The 17,097-nt window shown below is 40.5% G+C and overlaps 1 pseudogene; it reads left to right on the forward strand.

Moving 5' to 3' along the window:
• LOC107570808 (teneurin-2-like) overlaps positions 1-17,097 on the forward strand; it is a 99,598-nt pseudogene that overhangs the window by 33,975 nt on the left and 48,526 nt on the right.

A 17,097-nucleotide genomic window follows, 5' to 3' on the forward strand; every position in this document is an offset into this window, starting at 1 on the left:
ATATATCTGTATTAAACTATAAATGTCAAATTGAAATTTTTTTTGTAGCATGTCAGAAGCTAGAAGGCAATATAAATTTATTTTTGTTTTCATACTCATAGAGACTTTAATCTAATAAAAAAACAGACATGTTTTATTTCTCCACCTAGCAATAGATTTGATCAAAGTCTTCTTTTTGTGTCTGCTTAGATCTTATTATCCATAATTGATCCTTCTCTCTGTTGCAAAATGTCTAGCATTTCACCTTTCCTCCTTTCAGTTACAAGCGTTTCACACATGACTGCTGAACAGTAAACAGATTACAGCTCCATTGAATCAAAGTAACCTGAACAACTTGTTGTTCTGAATTTGTGCTCTAAAAAGCATTTTACAGACAGCATCCTATAAGGGAACATAAAGGAAGGGATGTTCTGTGATTAATCTCCCTTTTCTCTCTCTCTCTTTCAGGTGCGTCCAGTCATCACAGTCAGACCTCCCTTCGACCTCCTCTGCCTCCCCCGCACAACCACCACCAGTCATCGGCTAATTCTCTCAATCGCAACAACCAGGCCAGCCGGCGGAACCCGCAGAGCCACGCACCTACTGCCGCCGCAACAGATGGACCCTCCACCCCTGAATCCGTCCAGCTCCAGGACAGTTGGGCTCTTAACAGCAGTGTCCCGCTGGAGACACGGTAAGTTTCACAAAAACACCATAAGACACCTGCTAGGGTTGCAGATTTCTTTTTCGAAAAATTATAGAGCTATTGTAAATTTTTATTGACTGCATATTATGGTGTGTGATGTCGATAAACATACATTTTCCTTGTCATTGTAATCAATAATGATGATCTTTTAATTATCCTTTTGTTGTGTCTTAATAAAGGGGACGCATTGTCATATTTGTTTTAGTTTTTCATCTGCATATATTACAAAAATATGTTATAGAATAGGATTAAAATGATATAAAATAAGAAATAAAACAGTAATCATTAAAATGCATTAATTATTTTCATTCATATTATGTTACAGTATTAATTGTTTCATAAAATAGAATCTATTTGTTTGGTGACTAATTATATTTTAATTGTGTTAATTTTTTTTAGCAAATATAAATATGTACATATAAAAGGATGAATATAAAAAATAGTAAATGAACACTTACTAATTATAAAAAAGCTTGCATACATTTCTTTTACAAAATTATTGTTTTACATAGTATATAATATACATTTTTACATACATTAAAATTAATAATTATTTAAATGCATTATTTTCATTTATATTTAAATAAAATTACATAAAATAATATACTCTATATTTGTTTTGTGACTAATTATACAGTAATTGTCCTAAATTATATATCCCTAAATAAAATTACATATACACATATATTGAACAAAGTAAAAAAACTAAAGTGAATGAACACTTCCAGACTGTTATTTAGTAAATGATGGTATATAATTACATGCCGTTACTGCCAAAATTTAAAATAAGTATGTAATAATATATTTATGTAAATACTCAAGTACATATATATGTATATATATATATATATATATATATATTATTTTTTAATAGATAGATAGATAGATAGATAGATAGATAGATTAAAATTAACGTTACATTTTTTCAACTTTAGTACTTGACTTTGCATACAAGTATGGAAATTGTGATTCAGCCATATTTTGATCAGTCCTTGACACTCGTCAGCGATTGCAAATTGCAAAATCGCCCCCTGCTGGTCTGGAGGTGAAATGGCGCTGTAGCATGGATGACTATTCCACACATTACTGAGGCCAGATGAGCATCGGATATATAATTTTTGCAGTCACTGCATGTAATTATAGCCCACAAAATACACAAACCCTTATCACCCAGCCACCCAGAGACCCTCACCAAACATTTAGTTACAGGCTGTCATACTCGCACACACATTGGATTGTTTCTGCTGGGTCCCTGTGGGTTGTATTTTTTGTTTGTTTATTGTGTAGTATAGTGTATCTCTTCTAGCAGGACTGGAGGGTTGCTCCCCTTGACTCAACAATACTCTCCTCTATTGCTGTATGCACTATTTATGAGACACACACTCTTTTGTGTCTATTTCTTGTTCTCTTTCTCTCTCTCTTTTTTTTTTTGGTTCCCATCCCCCTATCGTTCAGATGTTTTATTCACCAGGTGCTCCGATACACACCACAACCCAGTTCCTTTAGTACCCCACCCAGCACCATGTCGCATGTCCAATACCGTGTCGGCACATATACGTCACGCCACAGAATCCATGAAGAGCCAAGCCACACACGCATAAACACACATTCACACACACTCCACGTCCATCAGTGCCAGTCACCATCCATCTCCGCACAGATCCCTTCCCCTCTCTCTCTGTCGCTCTATCCCATAAAAAAATTGACACTTTCAGATGAAGCAAGCGCTGCCTAAAAAATAGGTCATGCGATGGCACGCATGCAAAGCAGGGCTGCAACGGCGTGCACAGATACGAAAAGTTCTGCTTTGAATGCTAGAGTAGTAGAGAGAGAGAGGAATAGGGCCATATGGTGACAGATTGGTTAAGAGTCACAGAAAATAAGGAATGTGCAGCTGTCACATTAGATGAAGTGTCTCAGTGATCGGGAGTCTGGACCCGAGGGGACCGCAGGTGGAGCAGGCAGGAGTTCGGAGAGAGTTTTTACCACCAATGCATGCAGCTGCATCCCAGTTCATCACAGTTTTGAGCTGCCACAGGTTTGCTTCTTCAATATTCTCCACGCACACGCAGGCAAATGCACTCTCAGATCCTTCAAATGTATCAAGCTGTCTCCAGGCGTTGGACGTACTACCCACAATCCCCTGACACTTCAAAGCTCTACCCTTGGCTGGCAGATGAGAATGACTTCTTTCAGGGCATATGGACGTGACCTCAAACACCCTCTACTTCATATTGCTTTGTCTGTTGGACAGCCCTGTCTGCCACAAAGTGCAAACCCAGCACTTCTCACGACGGTTTCATGAGATAAATACCATCGGGTATTTACAGAGGCGATTTATAGCTACTCTCAGCTCTGCCATGTTTTTGTAGTGGAGTCGGTTGGTTGATATGACCCACTATTTGATGCGGCTGTCCGCCCTCTGGCTATTAGGGTGCGTGAAGTTAATCTTTTGCGAAAAAAAAAATGGTTAGCAAATGATCTAAAATATTTTAAAAAGATATCAAATAAATACAAATATTACAATATATATACAAATATTTTAAATATAAAATGCAAGCAAAAAAAAGAAGCTCAATACATTAAAGGCGACAATATATTTTATTTTATCATCTGGAATATTTGAAGAGAAACTTGGTTTAGGAAGAAGGTTTAGGGTGGTAGAATCATACATAAACTTAACTATTAAAATAAAATAAAAATTAACTGAAAATTAAAAAATAAAAAATTATAAACTGAATACTAAAAACATCCTGAAATCCTGAAATATAAAATATGTAATTTTATTCACTGAACAGCATTTATGTATTTATTTTTTGTTACTATTTTACTGTTTGTTGAGTAATATTTACTAAACAGCAGTATTTAAATATTATTAAAAAAAAAGAAAACTGTTAAAATTTTGTGATTATATTATCGAGGGATGGCTATTCAATAAGCAAATCTTTGTATCCATTTAAAATGAGCCAATTCAGTGAGCTGATTTGCTAAAACAAACCATCATAATGAACTAATTCAATAAAACTAATTCAGATTTTCCAACCCTACTACAAATAGATAGAAGAGTGTTTTATTAGTCATAGCACTGGTTGTCATGCCATAACATCACTTGTTGGAAAAAATAGCTTGTTTCTGGAAAAGCTGTTTTCTATTTTGAAAACAGCTTAACTACTGTCACGCAAAAACTACTGCACTGAAATATGTTAGTTACGTTAGAAGCATTAGAAGTTTTAGTTTCAGTTAGTTGCCAGGATTTAGTTGTATTGCCACTGTACAGTACGTGTGATCTTAAATCTCTTGGTGACAGATGAAAATATATTATTTTATTGTGCTGGTCAATCTCACAAATGGACCTTAATATGCACATTTTCCCAAGGGTATTGGTTCACATTAACAGAGGGGAAACTCCAGATGCTCAAAGGTTTGAAAAATGCAGGCTCACAGTGTCTTGCTATGCAAGACTAATTATCTTATGAAATATGATCTCCATCGTTATCTCCCGTCAGTGCATAAGAAATGGCCCAGTTCTGAGGAGCAGCAGAGAGAAGAAACATTTTTTATTCAAAATATTTTCCTCCGGGACGTCGCACCACCATCAAAATCTCAACTGAGTGTTAGTATGAGTGTGTGTTAATAGTGCAATATCAGAGTGCACTGAACACATGAGCTCTCGGAACTCTCCTCCATAGTCTCAAGTTTCAGCCTCTCGTTCAGGAAGCTCAGTATTTATCCAGAAAAAATCTGGTCCTGCCACAGAGACGGAGCCCAATTAGAGGTGGTTTACTTGGGCTAAAACTCCTGCAGTGCCCCACTGAGCTGGAGCTAATGACTCCATCTTAGTGGACTGAAATGGGAGACGATTCTCTATTAGGCATCAGGGAAGAGCTTGTGTGTATGCCTGCTGTCTTTTTCTTTTCTTTTTCACTTCTATCGCTCTCCCCGTGGACTTGTTTGAAACACCGGTGTCATTTCTCTCACTTGTTCTGCACATGACTTGTCATCCCCTAACAGGCCTCTAACTTCTCCGCAGAAAAGTACAGAGAAGAAAGACTTGCCTTTCCCACTCTGAATCTCAGCCATTACTAACTGCTTTTTTTTGTCGCTAGACATATAAATGGCCCAGGTGGAATCTGCAGACTTCTATGCACAGATTTTGGTGGTGGTGGGGGGTGTGTGTGTGTGTGGGGGGGGGGGGATCTGTGGAAAGGATCAAACATGGTAAAATGTGTTAAGCTGAGAGTACTACACATTCAATGGTAGCGGAAAATATATAGTTTATTTTATATTTTTATTTAGTTTTTATATAGTTTATATTAAAATATAACGTTTGGTGCCTGTTGGATTTTTTGATATTTCTGAAGTATCTTATGCTCACCAACACCATTTATTTAATCAAAAATACAATGAAAACAGCAATATGTGACCCTGGACCACAAAAACAGTCATAAGTCACACGGGTATATTTGTAGCAATATCCAACAATAAGTTGTATGCGTCACGAATCCGGTCCGTGGTCTTCCGTCTGCTCGCCACCAGAGGTCGCCTTCTGATTACAATGACTCTCACGCCACACAAACTGTTGCACGTCACAACCTGGACTACATTTCCCATGCTCCATTGCACTGATTGGACTCACCTGCAGCCAATCACACACACACTATATAACAACCACTCAAATCCTTCTCTAATCGCTGAGTATTGTCAGCGTTTATCACTCTCCTAGTGGTAGCACTTTACGGAGCCAGTATCCTGTCTGAGTTTAGTCTAGTTCCTAGTTCTAGTCCTGTTTCTAGTTTTGTCTGATTGTCTGTTCCTGATAACCTGCCTGTCTTGGATTTCTCGTCTTGTTGTTTGGATTCTGTTCGCACCTCGCCTGAGCTATTATCTGTCTGTGGATTTCTCGCTTGCCTCATCCTTTGGATTATGTTTGCCGTCGATTGACCTACGCCTGTTTATTGGATCATTCTTCAGTCTTGCCCACTAAGTACCTGTTTGCCATTGTCAGACTCTTGTCTGTTTTGACTATGTTTAAGAATAAAGCTTTGCAGATGGATCCACACGTCTCTCGTCTCGTTCGCGCCGAACAGTATGGGTCAAAATTATCGATTATTCTTTTATGACAAAAATCATTAGGATATTAAGTAAAGATCATGTTCCATGAAGATATTTTGTAAATTTCCTACCGTAAATATATCAAAAATTATAGGAGACCGCTCCACCGGGGGGACCCTTGTAACCCCCTAGCTGCACCACTGTCGAGGGTGGTGAGGGAGGAGGAACCAGCAGATCGATTTCCGGCAGTAAAAGGTGCCGTCCATGACCTGGTGAGACCCTCATGCACTTCCGGGAAGAATGGCACCGAGGTGGAGCGCTGAGAACCAGCACGGATCACCCCGAAGAACCACTCATCCAACCTTGAGGGCTCGGGACACGGTGGAAGTCTCCACTCGAGCCCTACCCCTACGGCGGCCCGGGAAAGCATAGCCGTTATTTCCGGATCCGATTCAGGCATTGCTACAATCCTGGAGGAGAGCAGCGCAGCCGAATCTTCCTCTCCAGAAAGCTCCGGCTCACCCTCCGATGCAGCGATCGACATCCGGTCGTCGGGAGGAGCGCCAAAGGATACGCTCCTTGTTGAGAGCCCAGCACGTTCCATTGGCAGCTCAACTGCCTCAGACCGCCCGCGCTACTGCCTGAAGTAGCCCCTGCCTGGCTGCTGCCATGAGGAAAACTAGATCGAGGCAGAGGCAACGGAACTCCACCCCTTGAGGAAACGGAGCTTGGCCCGTGACTCCGAGATGATCATCTTCCCGCAATCAGAAGATGACTCATCCACAAATGCCACCTCAGCGTGCTACATGACTGAAAGGGAACCATGGTTCCCTGAGAACAGGGAACGAGATGCTGCGTCCTCTAGAGGGCATGAACGAAAAAACGACAATGCCCTTGACATTGGCAGGCGGCAGCCTATGATGTAAACAATAAAGCGAGTACGGGTATAAAAGCGCATCTGAGGAAAATGTCATCCATGTCTTTGTCTGAAGGAGACGGTGGCAGGAATGCCCGAAGCATGGCAATGAGACGCAGCGTCTCCTTCCCTGTTCTCAGGGAACCATGGTTACATGCGTAACCTGAGACGTTCCCTTTCGAAAGGGAACTCAACGCTGTGTCCTCTAGAGGGCGCTAGGGGAACGGTCTACCCACGTGGCCATGCTGAGGGATGAGTGCCCAAAAACTGGATTCCTTAAGTCGTTCTCAAGGAACACCATCCCTGCCACCAGCCAAATTGCTTTTGCCAGGACCGAGCCACAAACCTCTACAGGCAGGCTCAAAGCTCGCCAGCGTCGTAGACTAGCTCACCTACCAAAGTACGGAACTCTACGAGTGGAGGTCTCAGCATAACGACTCTCTAGAATGAGAGGAGACCTGGCTACACTCAACGCCAGGGGCAGTTAGTGAGGCTCAAGAGCCTACACATTAATACTGCCTAAGCGGAGCTATGCAAAGTGGAGGCTTCAGCAGAATGACTCTCTTAAATGAGAGGAAGCCTAACAACACTCAACCATAGTTGAGGGGCTCTTAAGAGTGGAGGTCTTAGCATAACGACTCTCTAAAGCGAGAGGAGAGCTAGCTACACTCAACGCCAGAGGCAGTTAGTGAGGCTCAAAAAGAAAATGCCTACAAACTCATATTACTGCCAAAGACGGAGCTCTAAAGAGCGGAGGCTTCAGCAGGATGACTCTCTTAAATGAGAGGAAGCCTAACGTCACTCAATCCTGGTAGGGGAACTCTTAAGAGTGGAGGTCTCAGCATAAAGACTGTCTAAAGTGAGAGGAGACCTAGCTACACTCAACCCCAGAGGCAGTTAGTGAGGCTCAAAAAAGAAAAGAGCCTACAAACTCATATTACTGCCAAAGACGGAGTTCTAAAGAGCGGAGGCTTCAGCAGGATGACTCTCTTAAACGAGAGGAGCCTAACAACACTCAATCCTAGTTTAGGAGCTCTTAAGAGTGGAGGTCTCAGCCTAACGACTCTCTAAAACGAGAGGAGACCTGAGTACACTCAGTGCTAGATACAGTTAGCGCGGCTCACCAAAGAACCTACAAACTAATAGTACTGCCCAAGCGGAGCTCTGGAGAGCGGAGACTTCAGCAGAATGACTCTCTTAACCGAGAGGAAGCCTAACAACACTCAACCCTGGTAGGGGGGCTCTTAAGAGTGGCGGGCTCAGCATAACGACTCTCTAAAACGAGAGGAGACCTGAGTACACTCAGTGCTAGATACAGTTAGCGCGGCTCACCAAAGAACCTACAAACTAATAGTACTGCCCAAGCGGAGCTCTGGAGAGCGGAGACTTCAGCAGAATGACTCTCTTAACCGAGAGGAAGCCTAACAACACTCAACCCTGGTAGGGGGGCTCTTAAGAGTGGCGGGCTCAGCATAACGACTCTCTAAACGAGAGGAGACCTGACCACACTCAACGCTAGACACCGTTAGTGAGGCTCACGATAAAGCCTACATTCTAATAGTACTGTCTAAGCGGAGCTCTAGGGAGTGGAGTACACTGCCTAACGACTCAAAGCTGGAGTACTAAGCTAGGAGTACTGACCATGCTCCTAAGTGCCGAACAGAGCTCTAGGGAGCAAGCACTCAATATACCAACCCTCTGAAGCAAAGGGAGTGCAACCACCCACCCTTATGGATCAGCGTACTCAGTACGAAGACCTCAAGTGAGGGGAGTACTCAAAAGCTCAACCTAAGAGCGACTTATCAAGGAGGCCCACCAGAGCATAACAACCTAAACAGCCACAGAGCTCTGCTGAAAGAACACTAGGAACTGTGATCTCAGCATAGCAACCCTCAAAGGGAGGGGGAGCTTCCAGGGTCATGAACAGCTGATCAGGGAGGCTCACAGAGAGCCTCAAAAACCCTGAAATAACTGCAAATGAAAATACTGGGGAGCAGAGTGCTCAGTATAACTCTCTCCTCAACCTAAATATTCACGTACCTGGGCTAAGAGGCTCAAAGGAGGCTCAAACAAGAGCCTAACAACAAAAAAAAACTTGCCATTACACCAAGTCAGGAGCCTCCTTTTCCTTAATGTAGATATCTCACATTATACACAGTTCCTATTCTGTGAAATAAAATAAAACAAAAAATTCTGAAAGAGAAAGCACTCCTCGTCAGATTCCTTCCATGCCCCGCCTACAATCCCCGTGATCGGTTTGATTAACTGCCCGAAACCCGAATGCGAGACCCGAAACGGGTGAGAGGCGCTCAATTCTCAAAGAGAATCAGGCATACAGGCATTCTCAACGTGATCACATCTCGCAGCGTGGCTAATCTCCGTTGAGAGCCAAACACACTCTGTTCAAACACTAAATTCTCTCAAGAATCAGGCAAGAACAGGAACCGCCGCGAATGCATCGCATTAAGCTTGTTCAACTCCCTCGAGAGGCGAACGCGCTCGTGCAAATGCTGACAAACACTAGAGTACAGACCTCTGCTCTAGTAGTTCCGCGAATGCAAACAGTGAGCGCATCCTTATCCCTCGTGAGTCAAACGCACGTGCTTCCGTACACAAGGCTTGAAGACAAAGAAGAGGATGACGTTTTCCGCAGGTGCGCTTTTATACCCGCACTCGCTTTATTGTTTACGTCATAGGCTGCCACCTGCCAATGTCAATGGCATTGTCATTTTTTCATTCATACTTCAGACACCGGTCATGCTGAAGGCATTCCCCTAGCGCCCTCTAGAGGACGCAGCATTGAGTTCCCTTTCGAAAGGGAAACAAACATGCTGCTTAATATTTTTGTGCAAACCATTTTTTAGGATTCTTTCATGAATAGAAAGTGAAAGTAAAAAAATAAATTACATTAATAAATTTAAATAATACAATTTACATAAATACATCAGTAAAAAAAATATACTTCTTTGTGGTGGGTCCTGTGAAAATTGTGGTGAGGCAAGAACAAATCTCAACTTGAAATATAACTGAAACTGAAATATTACCTCACTGTTGAGTCCTAGGATTTCAGGGGGCAGAGATCCTGCTGTATAGGCCTGACTATGATGTACTTAATCAAGCATTTGTACTTTTGTACAAAAGCATTTGTACATTTGTCTTTTATGGGATTTACATTTACATGGGTTTACATTTCATCTGAGCTGAGCAGTATGTAGCAGTACTTTGTGACATTGTTGTGTATTCAAAATGCATTTTTACTCACTTGAACTGCTGTTTTTTTCTCCAATCTCAATGGACAAAGTGTGAATGCTTCAATTCCCAAATGGTACAAAATGGAGGCGTGTTGTGTGACATTATTTTCTTAAGTGGATGGGAATAGCTCTTATCTAGACACTTTGCTAGCTGCACTTTATAAGAATAAAGTGGACAGAATGTAACAACCTCAGTTTGAGGTTTTTGAATTCTGCTACTGCATCTTATATTGAGGATGGCAGTAGATCGATGTGCTGAATGAGAGAGAGAGAGTCTCTAGCAAGCTCTTTCAAAGGACCTCAACATAAAACCATTTTTGGTTGGCTGGGCTTCCTGTAGACATTTATCATATTTTGAGTTTGTGTAAATAAACAGCAGACTTGCATCTATGAAGTGACCATATATTTTGGTCATTACATGCAAACAAGCAAAGGACCTTGACCCTGCAAAAGATGTTGAACACCAAACCAGAGGCTTTGTCACCGAATCAGAAATCCCAATTAGGCTTAATGTTTTGGACAGTTCGGACTGGAATACTATATGTGTGGAATACTAATTCACCTTGAGAGATGTTTGTGTTTGCGTTCTCTGTTAAATCTCATGTTTGCTTGTTAATTGCTCTGGACCTTTCCGCCTCTCCCAGAGGAGGAGAGAAAAGGTGTTTACTGTGAAAGTGAGATTTTTTTGCGGCTTTGCCTTGTTTTTGCTTATTGCTGTGTTTCTCGGCCGTGCTCTGTTTGTGCTGGTTGTTGCGGATGGTTTGCTGGTGAGATGTCCCAGTTGGGCAAGCATTCTCTTATTGGTTTACTGCTGTTTATTTGCTAACACAAGTTATAAAAAATTTTTAACAAATAAAAATGTGCAAAACCTTGACATTTTCTTAAAAGTAATTAGAAGCATCATATGTACAACAGGAACCTTTCATAATTTAAATTCACTGTGATGAAAAAGCTCTAGAAATTCCTATTCTGGCGTAAACTGATAAACAATGATAAACAAACATAAGGGCATCATCTTGAGGAATCTATCTGTCTGTCTATCTGTCTGTCTGTCTGTCTCTTTAATGTTATATAGTCTTCTTGTGAAAAACACAGCAACACTGAAAAAGCGTTAGACTGAGTATCAATTAATTTAGCTTCTGCATGCCATTTTGCAATTAGTGTCCGTCAGATATGATGCAGATTTGAGTCACACGCCTGATAGCCACGGGGTCTGTCCTGTCTGTCTTTGTATGTGTTCTCATTAATCACCGTTTGTGTGTGTGTGTGTGTGTGTGTGTGTGAGAGAGAAATGAACCTAAGAGTTGTTTCCATTACCTTGTAGATTTAGCTCAGGGGTTAATGACTGTGGGTCACAGTATGAATATGTTGCTACTCTAACGCTTTTATGGGCCGCTTAGTTCTCCTTCCTTTTCGGTCTTTCTCCATTTATCCATCCCCGTCTCCCTTTCACACATCTCTCCTCTTCAGTGTAATGCAATTTTGGCCTAGAGGGTCGATTATTCACATGGCCCCGGTGTCTGGCTTTAACAACTTCTCTTAAGTTGATTTATCTGTCAAGCCATATGATGAAATATATTTTGACTTTTTTCTGGATATTATCTGCTCTTTAAATATAGATTTTGAACTGCTTTATTTATTTTTAGGCTTTCTTCTTGTATACTATTATGATGACACATAGCAAGTCCCTGCTATTGAAAGACAGTGTTTCATATACTGTGCTGCGTGTTATTAAACTAGAATGGAAAATGTGTGTGTGTGTGTGTGTGTGTGTGTGTGTGTGAGAGAAATAGAGAGAAATGAACCTAAGAGTTGTTTCCATTACCTTGTAGATTTAGCTCAGGGGTTAATGACTGTGGGTCACAGTATGAATATGTTGCTACTCTAACGCTTTTATGGGCCGTTTAGTTCTCCTTCCTTTTCGGTCTTTCTCCATTTATCCATCCCCGTCTCCCTTTCACACATCTCTCCTCTTCAGTGTAATGCAATTTGGCCTAGAGGGTCGATTATTCACATGGCCCCCGGTGTCTGGCTTTAACACTTCTCTTAAGTTGATTTATCTGTCAAGCCATATGATGAAATATATTTTGACTTTTTTCTGGATATTATCTGCTCTTTAAATATAGATTTTGAACTGCTTTATTTATTTTTAGGCTTTCTTCTTGTATACTATTATGATGACACATAGCAAGTCCCTGCTATTGAAAGACAGTGTTTCATATACTGTGCTGCGTGTTATTAAACTAGAATGGAAAAAAAAGATTGCCTGCATGCTTTCAGACAAATCGTAAAGGCTTGAAAGAGTTACCTTGAGCCAGAGCTTGTCCACAGATGACCGTGACTGCACAGCAAGATTGCACTGTTTAGTGCGAGGCCACACGCACAAAGTAAAGGCAGCGGACTAGGGAATGACAGATTTTCTCTCTACCCACTTCACTGCTCTCATCCAGCTCGTATGAAAAATACAGTTCAAACTCACCCACTTATTCTGCTGTGAATTCAACCCACAGCTGCACAGGAACCTGACAGTGCCATTTCACAACCTGTTACTTCTTTCCAGCACTGAAATGAGCAGCAGCAACCAAATGCAGAAATGAGAACAATTCAAACTAAAATGAAAATTCTATAATTTTTTTCTCACCATCATGTCTTTCCAAACTCATATGACTTTCTTTCTTCTCTGGAACTAAACAGGAGATCTTCAGAAGAGCAGTTCAAAAGCAGTTTTTTCCCATATGTATAAAGAATACAGTGACCAGGGCCTGACAAGCTCAAAAAAAAGAAAAATGCTATTGAAATACAATAATCTACAATATTCTGAATCCATATGATAGATTTGTGTGAGAAAATTTAATTTTGGAACTTTAAATCATTATTCAATCAAAATCTTCTCAGTAACTGTCAAATCTCATTCACTCTTCCAAATCACATTCACACTTCCACAACTGGAAGTTGGTCACATAACTAGTGGCATTAATATCTTGATTTGTTAATAAAATGCATGTCATATTGACTACTTTCATAGTGTGTTGTTTCATAGTAAGTGGGCTATGCTTGACAGCGCATCACTTTATTCCTTCATTGTATAGAAAACAATCCTTAAACCTTTGGGTTCCATGGGAATAAAAAGAGTACTTCCCACTGTAAAACTTTTATCAAGCAAGGACTCATTAAATTGATCAAAAGAGACAGGAAAGACATTTATTATGTTACAAAAGATTTCTATTTCAAATAAATGCAGTTCTTTTGAAATTTCTATTAATCAAAGAATCTTGAAAAAAATGTTTAAAAAAATACAAAAAATTCAGCTTTGCATCACACAAATAAATTACACTTTAATACATATTAAAATATTTAAATGAATATAATATTTCTGCATGTTTCATCAAATAATGCACTCTTGGTGAGCATAGGAGACTTCAAAAATATTGGAAAAACTTACAGACCCCAAACGTTGAACAGTACTATAGAATAACATGATTTTGAGTAGATGATTTCAGATGTTATTCTAGACTGTTAAGCAAGTTCAGTTCAGATCTGCATGCCAGTTCTCATGAGTTGTTCTGGCTGTGGGCAGCAGGGAGCAGTTGGATGCCTAGCAGGGGGGCGACAGAGAGGCCTGTTGGAGTCAGAGTGGACCGCCTGTCCCGAACAAGACACATGGACAAAGATCTGAGGCTGGTTTAGCCTAGGACCTCAGTCTGAGCCAAACCTAGTGCTCATCAAAGCTTCCTGGTCAACTGTCGTCGTCTGCTTTCATCCCCTTCCCATCTGCCCCCCTCCCCAAACACGCACACACACATTTCCCCTTTCAGCCCACTTTTGACCCCGTGCACCACAGATACAGTACCAGGTCTGGCATTATTTTGCAATAACATGTCACAGTAAACTGTTGCTTTGCTGACCACTTTATCATCACCATGACCTTTCATGTAATGTCTGATGGTGATAATCTTTTGAATTATAAAGGTTTGATGCGGTCCAGGGTGCTCAGAACTGTTATTCAGTATCCTGCTGAGTCTTAGCAAGCACAGGGATTTAACAACAACAAAAATCAATTCTCTCTGCTGACCATTCGATTGGAGTTGTCTTTATGATGCATTCAGTCTTCACTACTAGTACACAAAGTAGCAGTCTAATGCCTTATACTTTTTAAATGATCAGAGCAGTGTTAAATGAGCCTCATTTAAAGCCATTATTGTACAAATTGAACTGGTTGTTAGAAAAACTACAGCATGAGAACAAAATGAACAACATGAGCTTCTGGAAAATGTAAATGAAAATGTCCCCCGAGTTAGCCATTAAATAAGCTTAAACAGGCTTTTTTTTTACTCATTCAGCTCATTAAAGAATATTTTATGAGATTTATCATTGTCCAGTAAAGCCGTGGACATACTGACAATTTTCAGAACATTTAGTCTAGAGATAAGATACAGAGATGATTCTTCTGTTGGTTAAAAAGGTGCTGACAAGTGCTGTGTTATCTTTCTTTGCTTTCTTTCTTCTTGTAGACACTTCCTTTTCAAGACGCCATCTGGTAGCACTCCTCTGTTCAGCAGCTCTTCACCAGGTTATCCCTTGACCGGTGGTACCGTCTACTCCCCACCACCCCGGCTCTTACCCAGAAACACATTCTCCAGGAGCTCCTTCAAGCTGAAGAAACCCTCCAAGTACTGCAGCTGGAAATGCGCTGCTGTGTCTGCGATCGCAGCCGCTGTGCTGTTGGCCGTCCTGCTCTCTTACGTCATAGGTATGTTCTTCAAATCACCACCATCATTATTTGCCATGGATGATTTTGTTCCTAAATAATATGCAGCTGGGATCCACTACAGAGGAAGCATCTCCAGTTGTTCAGGAGGTGTTTTTATTTCATTAGTAGATATTAAAATAAATTGCAATCTGGCAATTTGTTTTGCTGAGTGATTGATTCAGTTGTGATCAGTGGCGGAAAAATTCAGCAGTCTGTTCTGTACAATACACAGCTGTGCATCCACCTCCTTTTCATTTACTTGTTCCATTTCAAGCAAATATCTACTGCTAAACAGTGGCAATATTTCATTTTTAGTTTCATATATATATATATATATACACAGTATCTCACAGAAGTGAGTACACCCCTCACATTTTTGTAAATATTTTATTATATCTTTTCATGTGACAACACTGAAGAAATGACACTTTGCTACAATGTAAAGTAGTGAGTGTACAGCTTGTATAACAGTGTAAATTTGCTGTCCCCTCAAAATAACTCAACACACACCCTGGGATGACTCACTCAGAAGAATGACATTTATCACGAAGAACGAAGCGCTTCAAAGCGTCTTTGATAAACCATTGATGTGTGTTATTGTTGTGGTACAATTGCAGCAAAGTAAATACCCACGCAGAGGGGTGGAAGGAGCCTCAGCATGTGGACGTTTACTTCTGACGGCAACATGTGATTCATCTGCTGTTTGATATGAGCTGTGATTCGGATGTATTTGGGAAGGAGGGTTTGGTCTTATCAAGGCACCTCTCTGCAGGGAGTTCTGCTTAGTTTCAAATCTTAAGTTCCTCTCTTTTTATAAACAAGATTTAGGTTCAGTTCTTAGTAACTGATCAGCAAAAGGTTGTTCAGTTGTTTTGATACGTCCTCAAGTGAAGTTGTAAAAAAAAACAGAAAAAGAAAAAAGTCCAAACAAAAACACATTTTGGTGTATTTTCGTTGCTGAGACGCACTTGAATGGTAAGAAAAGGTGGCACTGAAGGCGAGAGAGAGACTGCATGTGGAGTCCGATAAGAGTCGGATCCCTTCCAGAAACACAGTTGACGGTAAATGTCACCAAGCACATTGAGTCTGTGCCAGTCTGCAAGAGAGTTGCACCTTTACAAAGCAGTGAAGAAAACAACAGTCTGCCTTTTTTGCTTGAATAATCCGCACATTTACAATTTCAATATCTCATTTGTTTTTCATTGTTTATTTTGCAGGTGTACTTGGCTTCTGTCTTATTTTTAGTTTTTGTGTGCATTGCAGAGCCAGTTTTTCCCTCAATACTGTCAGACATTTATAAATATACAAACATACATACTCTAAATGTATGCTCAAGGTACTTTTGATGTGAGTGAGTTTTTAAATGAGGACATGGAAGTGTTTTTTTTTTTCTCAGATATGTTCATTTATAATGCTACCATCAAAAGAAAACCTTATAATAGAAGTTTGCCATTATAATTTAATATTATTTCTCAGTAGTTTCTCAAGCATTTCTATACTATATATGTGTAACGAGGCTGATGAGACGTGAGACGTGTGGATCCATCTGCAAGCTTTTATTTCAGAGACGTGGTCATAACAGGCAGGGTCGAACAATGGCAAACAGGTATGTGGCAGGCAAAACACAAGAATAGTCCTAGGGCTAGCGGAGGTCAATGATTGGCAGAGAGAATCACAGGGGCGAGACGAGAGGGATAAATCCAGGGAAACAGGCAAGAATCAGAAACCGAGAAAACAGGCAAGGCAAGGCAAGGCAAGGCAAAACAAGGAAACAGAGACTCGGAACAGGCAACAGGCTAAACACTACTCTGCAGAGAATGGTAGTTTGAGTAAGTGTTATATAGTGAGTGAGTGATATGAAACAGCTGTGCAATCAGTGCTGTGTGCAATCAGTGAAACAGCTGTGTGCAATCAGTGCTGTGTGCAATCAGTGAAATGAATGATGGGATATGTAGTCAGGGGTGATATGCAACAGTTTTTGTTGTGCGAGAGTCAATGTAATGAAAGGGTGACCTCTTGTGGTGATTTAACGGAAGTCCATGGACAGGATTCGTGACAATATGATAGATACCATTTGGGGTCTGTATGATTTTTTAAATGCTTACCAAGGCTGCATTTCTTTGATCAATGTAGCGAATCAGCTAATGGGGAAATATGAATAACTAATCATAACTAGTTATAATTAATTATAAATATTTAGATCCGCTGTAGATATTTACTTGACCTCTCAGGGTCAACTGTCTGTCAATTCTAAGAACGTTAATTTCCTGGTTAAGGGAAATAACTTTCTTACGGTACAACTCTACACAGAGCCTGTAGCATAAATCTGCATGATTAGGGACTCCAGTTATGAGCAAACAATGAACAACGTCAAGTGTGATACAAGTAAGACTTTATTAACTACATAAACACTTAAACTAGTCTAACATACTACATAAACACT

The sequence above is a fragment of the Sinocyclocheilus grahami genome, unplaced genomic scaffold (assembly GCF_001515645.1).
Source record: "Sinocyclocheilus grahami isolate Dianchi unplaced genomic scaffold, SAMN03320097.WGS_v1.1 scaffold1508.1, whole genome shotgun sequence".
Lineage (NCBI taxonomy): Eukaryota > Metazoa > Chordata > Actinopteri > Cypriniformes > Cyprinidae > Sinocyclocheilus > Sinocyclocheilus grahami.